Below are 10249 nucleotides of genomic sequence, written 5' to 3'. Positions count from 1 at the left end.
CAGTAATGCTTACACATTACTGCTTCAAGGCAGAAATAGGCGTCGTTGTGGTACCCATAATCTAGCCGGCATCATGTGCAAAGGAGCCTGGTAAAATGTAAGGAATGGTAGATTTTGTAGCCTTTACATTCAATATATGAATGCGTCGTGAAATGTGTTTCGGATATTAGATACACATCAATATTTTCCAAATCGAGGATTACCTGCAATTTATTTTTATGCTTAAATAATCCATTTACATTTTACGCCATTATTTTAAGCGGTGTATTCATTTGTTTTGCTTGAGTATAGCTTTCATAGTGCTATTTCAATTTTTTTTCAGCCTTTCATCAAACAAAAACATGCTTTTTTATATTTGCAGTAGCCTTGGCATACGTCTTATTATTATATAATGTATCCGTATTTATTGAAGTATTATAATTAGACTTAATTGCAATATTTTTCATATCACTCCTGTCCTTTTGTTGTCTACCCATAGAAGGTCTTATAGTATTGTTGTTTCTTAACTGTTGGATTTCCTTAGCTTAGTTTCCTGTGTCCCCACTCATTACACATCCTCTGTAATGAGTGGGATGTGGGGCTCTACAGTGAACTTGAACAGTGACTTTGGTTTCTAATCTTTAGGTTTCTTGCAGTATTTGGTATTATGTTCTCCAGTGCACTTAACACACTTAGGCTCTTTAGAGCAGTATTTTTGGGTATGTCCAGACATATTTTGCGCTGTGGGATTAATTAAGTCTTCTTTAATGGCTGTAACTTAATATTATACTTTTAATATTGTCCATTTTATTTATGTCTTTGTTGCGAATGTTAGTAAAAACATAATATTTAGTGGCTCTTTCGTTTTCCATGTAAGCTTATTCACTGCTTCAGTGATATTAAATCTTTTTGCCTGAAGGTCCTCGACTATTCTAGCTGGCTTGCATGTATGAAGCAACTTTTTCGCCATAAGTCTTATTGGCCTCTTCTTCTTATTTTCATAAGAATGTCAAGGACAAGTGTACGCAGCAAGGATGTCGGTTAGTGATCGGTATAATTGATGATGTTTACATTAACATAACTGTTTAAGAGTTAATTAGATAAAAGAATAACCTTTCTTTTCTGCTTTTCGAAACTAAGATTTTTGTTTTAAACTAGTAATAAGAAATTAGTCTCTGCCACGTCTTGTCTCTCCAAGACCCGATCACTCTCACTGCAACATTATGTGTTTCAAAACTGGCAACTACATAAAACTAAGTATGTTAAGAAAACAACAATTACAACTTCTATGTTATAAAACGTAGGAATGGTAATATGATAATTTGTGTAACCTTATGAAATTAAAATTAAAGATCAGTAACAAATTTCTTATAGGTTACAATATTAGAAGTCTTAATAGTGATAATACTTATTTTTTCTTCCCAGAACAACGACGCATATAGCCGAAAACAATAATTCGTTAAAAACTAGAAACTTTCCTTAACAATGATTCGCTCCTGGGGTGATAATAATATACAAATAAATGAAATGCATTAAAATATTGCGCGTAATTTGACCAAAAACGCGGTACTTGTTCACGTTTATCTACTTGTTGAAGAGAAAACTTCTTTAGCGGCGTTGAACACTTTTCTTCGGATGGGTATAAAATGTTAAACTCGCGTTAGGACACGGGGCCTGATCGAAAATTCGTAAGACAGTCGTAGAAACTATGGATGAAAGACTTATAGTTCTAACTAATTTATAGTTCGGCTATTTCAACTTAATAATCATACGGTCATTGGACCAGTAGTTGAATCAATGTGATTGCGAAGCCGAAACACCGCGAGGTCGAGGGATCGAATCTCAGCCATGAAATGTTTTTGAAGTGAAAGCTTCTTTAATGGTTTCAGTTCGCCACGTAAACAAAACCAATCAAATTTTTTTTTTCTTATTGAATAGGAGGACAAACGAGCGTACGGGTCACCTGGTGTTAAGTGATCACCGCCGCCCACATTCTCTTGCAACACCAGAGGAATCACAAGAGCGTTGCCGGCCTTTAAGGAAGGTGTACGCGCTTTTTTTGAAGGTACCCATGTCGTATTGTCCCGGAAACACCGCACAAGGAAGCTCATTCCATAGCTTTGTAGTACGAGGGAGAAAGCTCCTTGAAAACCGCACTGTGGAGGACCGCCACACATCCAGATGGTGGGGATGAAATCCTAACTTGTGGCGTGTCGTGCGAAGGTGGAATTCGGCGGCAGGAATCAGGTTAAACAGCTCTTCGTTTATAAAAGACACCTAAACTATCTCAATCATATATATTTTTAAATTTTCATATAAAGGTAAAACCTAATTGTTTAGTATAAAATGGAGTTTCCTGGAATTTTCTACGTCTTATATTATTGAATAACTATGAATAACGAAACTTTGAAGTGATAATGTATTCACACACTTATCTCAAATAGATTTAAACAAACCCATATGATAACACAAGCACTACTGATATTATCTGTGACTAATGAATACTTCAAATCAATTTGAATTCTGTAATTGTATTTCTGTGATTGCAGAAAATTACCATAAAAACATGTAATTGTTGGCTATATAATATGCCATATATTGTTCGTTCTTTAACATTTGTGTAACTAAATCTTGTTTGATAGAAACATGTTGTGGTATATGACGCTATGGTTTTCATTAATAATTTCTGCGAACTGCCGCACACATGCAGTGAGTGGCGTAGGTAATATAAATAATTAGATATTTTTGACATTCAGAGTAATGTATTGCACCATTCAAAAATGTCTCCTCAGGACACCAGGTCAAATCACGAAATTACACCCATACCACCAGAACCATCAAAACTTTCTTCATAGGGTAGAAAATTAATTCTTTACAATTGCTTTTTATATAAGTTTTACAAGCTTTTAACTCAAATAGTGCATTTGAAATTTTTAGATTTGATATGAAATTGTTTTATTATAACATGCGCCCTATTGGAAACAGTAAAATGTAAATATTGTGTTTCCATGAAATGTTCATAATAAAAATGGTATATTTATGGAAAGATAACAACACCAGCTTGAGTTATCATTTGTGATTGTTTGTTTTTAAATAGTACTGGCAGTAAGAATTAAAGAATGCTGCCTTGGAGTGTTGAAGTGAACTAAGCTCTTAGTAAGTGCAATTAAGTGAGAGCAATGTCTTTGTATTTTTTTATGAAAGAGGAGAACAATTAAGCATACGGGTAACCTGATGTTAAGTGATCACCGCCGTCTACATTCTCTCTCAACATCAGAGGAATCACAGGAACGTTGCTGGCCTTTTAGAAAGGTGTACACTATTTTTTTGAAGGTACCCACCAGGTAGTTACAAGTCAGCTTATAGGTATTGGTGGTATTTAAAAGGCATTACAATGTCACTTATGAAAAAAAATTGGTTGTCTGTAAAGTCGGTTTACTGACGATAGTTGAACGTGACAACGTCTTAAGAAAATACTGATGGAATGGTAGCATTTTTCAAAAGAAAATTTTAATTTCATTTGTTTAATAGATTTGTATGTATATAGAGAAGGAGGTAATTGGAAATCACAATGAAATTGATCAAGTTACATTTATTTGTACGCATAAATACAATTATGTCAATTTTTTTTTACAATTTAATAGTTTTTACAAGTATAAATGTGCGTCGAGCAATTATTTTACAACTTTTAAACATGTGTAATATTTAATTTCTTACAATCTGTGTTATTCTGATGTCGAACGCTGCCGAACGCAAAGGCCGATTGTGCTTCTTTGTCGCTCGTTCCGCGCTCTCGCTTGCACTTCAAGCCTTACATGGAACGCCTCAGAGCGAGGTAACGCCGCATGACTTATGTTTTTTCGTGCGTGCAGCCGGCTCTATCGAATTATAAGACGTTGTCACGTCAAAAAATAGACTAGTCTAGTCTAGTACTATTTCATTTATTAATGAGCCTTCTTAAATTACTTTTTTAGGCAGAAAAACAAACAATCAGCATATTGTTTCTGTGCAGACCATGGCCCCCGAAACAAAACATTTAGAAATACCACTTACAGAGGTAATGTTTTGCAGTATCTATAGTGTACTTTGTAATATTATCTCGAAATTCTGTTTGTATTTTTTATGACAGTAAGAGACGAGACGAGCAGGACGTTGAGCTGATGGTAATTGACACGCCCTGCCCATTACAATGCAGTGCCTCTAAGGATTCTCGAAAATCCCAAAAATACTGAGCGGCACTACAATTTTGATCGTCACCTTGAAACATAAGATGTTAAGTATTTTTTCAGTAATTTCGCTAGCTACAGCGCCCTTCTGACCGAAACACAGTAATGCTTACACATTACTGCTTCACGGCAGAAATAGGCGCCGTTGTGGTACCCATAATCTAGCCGGCATTCTGTGCAAAGAAGCCTCCCATTGGTAAACCTTTAATGATGTAAAGAAAACTATTCATTATTTCATACGGTATGATAAATCTATTGGTTACGCTTTCAAACAACTCACATTGGCTTTTGATTTTGTAATAACCTTCTTAACTTGGTTGTTTGGTGTTAATTAATTGTATGTTTATGCTGTTTGGACTAAAATATCAGAATAATCTATAGATCTATCCTTTGTCAGCTAAGTAGACATCAATGCAAAAACCTCCCATCAAACTCAACATTCATATTGGATTAATTGGTAGTATCCTTATAAGACTATTAAGTTCTATTATTGTATGTTTACAACAGTACATTAAGAAAAATGTTAAACATATTTGTGGCAAGAAAATTTTAAATCGCACTTTAAAGTCTCAATGAGACTTAATGTGTTGTGCGTACACGTAAGTGCGTCAAGACTAAGAACTATAAGACTAACTAAACTATAAGACTAACTCAATTGTAAGACTAACTCAATTATAAAACTAAGAAATCTTACAACTGGAAATCATTTTATCACTGTTATGCTCAGGTAATGTCGAACCTCATCTGGTTTTTGCCATCACTTACCTTAATAAATAAATATGTACTTAAATACTTTTCAAACATGTCTGTCAAACTTTCAATATCTCTATTTTAGGCACTCACAAATCATTAATTTATGTTTCCATTTAGCATTGAACTTTAACTGATATTTTTTCAGCCCTTACCACCAAACTGCAGTCATGTTGGTACGGAAATAGAGGCAACAGACTGGGCTACATCATCTATACTAATTGTAAAAGCATACACGTTGACATATGGAACTGTCGAGCGTTACTTTTCAAGTAAGGATGGCTCATGTGTTGTAAAAACTAAAGTGTTTTGCGCCTAACCGATACGAACAAATTATAACGCTGTGATTCAAAAAATACTTGAAGAAATGTGAAATAAAAAAATATATATAATAGTGATCTAAATCTGTTTAAATAATTAAAGAACCGCTACCAAAACTTATTATTGTCATTGAGAGAGAGTTGGCAATACCGCTCGGAACGATTAACTTTAAAGCACAACTATCAGACATCTTTATAATTGTCTTACAAAGCATAGTTCACACAAATACTTACACAGAGTGTCAGAACCCTCGCTTAATTGGATATGACAAAAATGGGCGTCTACCCTCTGACATATTTTAAATATCATAGAGTGTACACCCAGTTCGGAACAGTATAGGGGATATTTTTGTCCGTATGTGGAATTCGCTTAAGCGGACACGCCTAGAAAGAAATGCGGTCCCTGCTTCAGAGTCTAAATACATTAAATGTAGTTTCCTCCTCTCAACAAAAACACCCGACATTGTGACAATGTCACTATAAAAGTGACTACAGGATGGGAGTGCAATAACCTTATAAAGGGCTTGGGTTAATGTAGTAATGACCGACTTACAATAACTTGTCACAATCAAACACAACGTCTATCCTGTTCCACAACTCTTGTAGGAATGACTCATCGCACAGATATTCGACATTAAGAACATAACTAGGAAAACAAAATTGCTGATACGAACATCAATTCCTCTATTCTAGAGTATAAGATACAGATTATGGACCTCTATTTGCTATAGTCCTGACATACTACCCTGCCTTGTTAAAAATTACTTCTTCACCTTTCAATAAATCCCTGATCTGGTAGTGAAATATAACATAAACTTAAATGTTTAACACTTCCAGAGAATACCGACTCCAATTTCAGATTCGAAACTTTATCAGTGTCATAAATAAACGCTAATTAAAGTTATTAACTGTCTCTATCTAACCTTTGTCACTACAGAATTACATGACTGGGAAGAAATTATTTAAACTTGGAGTAACTTTACAATGCGTTTATTAATAAAACAGTATTTGTTTACGTACAGTATATTACGAAGGTTATTATTTATTATATAAATAATATGACATGTAATAATTGCCGGAATTCGTTGGATGGCAGAGAACACGGAACGGAAAAATCTAGTGGAAGTGGCATGTGGGCGTTAGCCTGTCGCCACTATTGTGTACAAATGTACCTACTCGAGGCTTAAGTGAGACAAGTCATTTGATGTCAAGTGAAGCATAATTATCTTTAAAAAAAATATAAATATGCCTTATTGTGCCATTTTGGACTGTAGAAATCATAGCCGCAATAAAAATAAGTCCAACGAAGGGATTAACTACCATCGGTAATCATAATTTTCCGATTTAAATACAATTAATATTTTTAATGTGTTGTGCAAAATATACAATTAAAAATGAACCTTAATAATATTATGACGTATGATTCATTTACCTTTACGTTTAATCGATGTAACTTATGTAAGAATAATTAATGTAAGCAATAAGAATATCTTTCTACTCAACAAGTGCATGCATGTACATATCGATATAATTTTATCGAAATAAATTTAATCTTTATAAATTGTATTCAAGTATTGCTCTTTTCCATGCATCATGCGATAAGGGTGTAAGTAAGAAAAATGTTATAATATGGTTGTGGTAATTATGTACAAGAGAGACTACGATTAATTCAAATTAATCGTTTTAACTATTGTCTCTTAGTTATAGCTAATTATTATGTATTTACAAGATTCCAGTTAAACTAAATAAGACTTAATTTTTATATATACACAATTATTTTAATTAAATTTTAATAATTGGCATAAATTGAGGTTCCACCGATAAGGTTAAGTCGAGGTGAAATAGAAGAAAACCCTCATCACATCATGGAGTAGAGGAATTAAGAATTGTAAAAAATAGATCGAAAACCATGAATTCTGGGAATGTTTGCCATCATTGTAGCATAAAATGTACATCATAATATAAAATATCATAAGACTAACAACATTATTAATACTTCATCATTATTTATACTCTTTATATATATAGCTTCACTTTTTATTAATCATTCGTTAATGCTTGTTTTGGAAATTTTCTTTTGGCAATTGCAATATGTATGGAAACAGTACAGTTTATAAAATCCCATGTCTTACTGGCCCCTGGGTTTATACAGAATAACGATGAATACTTATAAAAAAAAAACTGTGTTTTATGCGTATATTAATTCCCAGGTAAATATAATATTGGTATCGTAACTTTCCAAGTCTATACGTGTATGCTGTCTTGATTTTATTTGAATTAAGTAAAATATTGTCCATCCTTTTAAAATAAAAACGATACCTAAGAAAAAATATTGGCCAATTATTATTTTAGCTTACGACATACTTTATCGTTAATATACTTTATCAACCCTGATAACATCATTTCGAGTTATCACTAACTTATCGATATGTTCATTCATTTTTAAAATACCTAGTGTTGTACACTAGGTATTTTGACAGAAGTTAGAAATCTATGGTTATAGAGTTCCTATTACTTCAAGTTTTTATATGTTATTTTTCGCAATTTAAGAAAAAGTTCTGAGGTTGTCATAATCACTTTAAGAATATGGGATTAGCGTAATGGTATTAAGTTCGAAATTGCTGTAAATAAATTTGACTTTTCGTGATTGTGAATTTAGGCCTATCATAAAACCGGAAGATAAATGTTTGATGACATCTACTAGTACTACAAGACAGTTACTAGTTTTTTCTGTTCTGTGGCAGCGCAGGACCGATCGTCGTGGAAACATTTGGGGGGGGCCTTTGTTCAGGAGTGAACGTCTTCCGGTAGATGATGATGATATAGGAGGGACCTTCTCATCTAGAATGTTAGTGAAAATTGCTTATTAGATATTAAATTATTTACATATAGCCACGTGTTGTAATCGGTAAGGCAGTGCACGTCTAACAATTTATAAGGCTGCCCTAACAGTAACCGTTTTAATTGATTTAGCAAGCATTTGACATTAACACGGCCGCTCCGAGTAATCATTTGCTTTTGCATTTGCTTTTGATATTGTAGATATAAGGACACATTTTTACAATTATACTTCATGGGCAACATGGACAAATAACTTGATCGATGTCAAGAGATCAATGCAGCAATGATAATAGCAATTCTTTAGATCTGCAGCAACTACTTAATGAACATTTTGCATGACGAGTTAGCCCGCAAATCTTTAATTTCCGATCCGTTTCGCATTCGCCCTGACCATTCAAATCTTAAGGCCAATCCTTGAAAGTTTGTGGTATGAATCAAGACAATCCATTTCCGAAGTTCATTCTATATATATAAGAGATTTCCACGTATTTCCACTTATCACTATATCTCTGGAACCACTGGAGCTAAAGATTTGAAATTTGGTAGGAATATTCCTTTCACCGAGTAGAGGTCAGCTAAGAACGGATTTTCGAAAATTCCATCCGCAAGAGTTTTTATTATGAACAGAACAACGTCTGTCGGGTCAGCTAGTTTAAAATAAAAAACAGAATTTGAATGTATATTTAATTAAAATAATATCATTATAGTGCCTTGATTACATGATTATTTCCATCACACAACTAATATATCTTTTTTCCAAATTAATTTTAGAAAAAAGATATGGTATTAAAAACTTTATGAGAGACAAATTATGTGTGTAAGTGTATCAGAGTGTATTTAAATGAAACACTTGTCCTAGTCATATATTGGTTTCTTGTCCGCGCAGTATACACTAGTTTTCACAAAACAAGTGCCATTGTTATGTGTTGTACGGTCGACAGCAACAATACATAATGCGTATGGGCTTACCACAACTTCGGAATATGGGACAGTATCTCTGGCTTCTACTTCAGTACCCACATGGACGCAGTTTGGTAACACGGGCTGAAAAATAAAGGTTTGTTACAACTGACGTTATGTGAATCCAATCATTTTTATATAAACAATTTATGATGTAAATATTATTACATTTTTAGTATTAAAATTAATTGATAATTTCCCGAGTTCTTATAATTTAAGCCAAATTATTAGCATCCTGAAAATGTATACTGCTACGTAAACGTTCTTGTTAATAATATGAAAATCATTAATTTATTTAATTACTTCTGTAAGATGAACTGATAAGTGCTTCTGTCCTGGAGCCATTTGCGTCCAGGATATGAAACGCTTATCGGATGTTACTCTGCCTGAAACAAGCAATAATTTACTTAAGTATGTCAAATTATTATATATATATTATATACAGGTGTCCCAGAACGTAATAATAACTCGACGTCCTCATATGATGGGCCAGTAAAAAAAATATCAACGCTCTACACACCGTAGTACTCGAGTACCGTTTTATTAAAAAAATAAAAATATAATACACAGAGTGAGGATTGCGACTTGATTTTTGAATTGTTTGTAGGTTTAAATGCTGTTGTAGCCTCGCAAGAAGCCAAACTAACTGTGTAGAAATCAAGCTAATGGGAAACAAATGTTTTTTAAATTAAGAAGAAAAGTTAGTAACATATTAACCAAAAAAATATTCGTGAATTGATTTATTATTAGGTTACATTACCCACAGTACCCACGTAAGTTGATTGGGAATTCGCAGATTCTATTAAATATAAACAAAAAAAGATAACAAATGACATTATTCCGTTTGGTTTCATTTGGATAAGCTATTTTGTTTCTTACTAACGATTTGTGCGAGTATATATATTAACGATAACTGCATTAATTTATTCTGAATTAATTGCTGCAATTTGTAATTATTGGTATCGTCACAGTGAATTATTTTCCACTTCATTGGTCTCACATGACTTTGTCATAGAGTATTTAATCAGTACCTATGTTTTGATTTGATGAAAAACTTCTAAATCAAACCCAAAAACACAGTTAGGATAAAGTATAATGAGTACCGGGTGCCCATATTTTACTTCCTTCACTAGATCAGCTCTACGGTAGCTTTATTTAAAATGGTTTTGTAGT

At 33.2% G+C, this 10249-nt stretch overlaps 2 long non-coding RNA genes across 2 annotated transcripts; one reads left to right on the top strand and one right to left on the bottom strand.

Moving 5' to 3' along the window:
• The first annotated feature begins 2579 nt into the window (after positions 1-2579).
• Positions 2580-5347, top strand: LOC126968845 (uncharacterized). The gene is made up of 3 exons (XR_007730296.1): positions 2580-2701; positions 3954-4036; positions 5104-5347. It is a non-coding gene; the product is annotated as an uncharacterized LOC126968845 (long non-coding RNA).
• Positions 5348-8873: 3526 nt separating this feature from the next.
• Positions 8874-9977, bottom strand: LOC126968846 (uncharacterized). Its single transcript, XR_007730297.1, has 3 exons — positions 9837-9977; positions 9380-9462; positions 8874-9160 (listed from the first exon to the last, which is right to left on the bottom strand). It is a non-coding gene; the product is annotated as an uncharacterized LOC126968846 (long non-coding RNA).
• Positions 9978-10249: the final 272 nt, after the last annotated feature.

The sequence above is a fragment of the Leptidea sinapis genome, chromosome 16 (genome assembly GCF_905404315.1).
Source record: "Leptidea sinapis chromosome 16, ilLepSina1.1, whole genome shotgun sequence".
NCBI lineage: Eukaryota > Metazoa > Arthropoda > Insecta > Lepidoptera > Pieridae > Leptidea > Leptidea sinapis.
Note: the sequence above shows the minus strand (reverse complement) of the source record. Positions and strands in the feature narration are given on the sequence as shown.